The 596-nt window shown below is 73.8% G+C and overlaps 1 protein-coding gene across 1 annotated transcript in view; it reads left to right on the forward strand.

The window, feature by feature from the left end:
• The first annotated feature begins 177 nt into the window (after nucleotides 1-177).
• LOC103903019 (glycoprotein-N-acetylgalactosamine 3-beta-galactosyltransferase 1-A) overlaps nucleotides 178-596 on the forward strand; it is a 1,632-nt gene continuing 1,213 nt past the window's right edge. The window contains exon 1 of the mRNA XM_009284148.2: nucleotides 178-242. The gene's annotated coding sequence lies outside the window, so the exon portion shown is untranslated. The remainder of the gene's footprint in view (nucleotides 243-596) is intronic.

Raw genomic sequence — 596 nt, forward strand, 5'->3', positions numbered from 1 at the left:
CACTGACACCCCCCCCATGCCCAGGCCACGCGGCACCATGCTGCTGCCGGGCCTCAAGAGCACGTGGCTGCCCTTCCACGGGGGCGTCTTCGTGGGCTTCACCGTCACCTTCCTCCTCCTCCACGGCATCCTGCTGCCCTGGCCTGTGCCCCCCACCGGCCAGGACCCCCGGGCGGTCGATGACCCCCCCGGGGCATCCCATTCCCCAGCGCTCTACGGCGTGGCCCCGCCAGGCTCTGCAGGTGGGGGACGCTGCGGCGGGGGGGGCACCGGGACACGCGGGGTGGGGCACCAGGGGAGGTTTGGGGGTCTCTGGCAGGACGGGGTGGGGGGCGTGGGGGGCTCACCCACCCGGCTGCTCCAATTGGGGTGGGGGGCTGAAGGCCACCCCCCAACCACGTGCTGTGAGACCACAGTCCCCACCGTGACCAGCACGGCACCATGTTCTCCCCCCCACCGCGGCGGCAGGCGAGGACGCCGGGGAGGCGCGGGCGGGGTACGAGCGGGTGCGCATCCTGTGCTGGGTGATGACGGGGCCCCGCACCCTGGAGACCAAGGCCCGGCACGTGCGGGCCACCTGGGCACGCCACTTCAAC

Source organism: Aptenodytes forsteri, unplaced genomic scaffold, assembly GCF_000699145.1.
Source record: "Aptenodytes forsteri isolate BGI_AS27 unplaced genomic scaffold, ASM69914v1 Scaffold631, whole genome shotgun sequence".
Lineage (NCBI taxonomy): Eukaryota > Metazoa > Chordata > Aves > Sphenisciformes > Spheniscidae > Aptenodytes > Aptenodytes forsteri.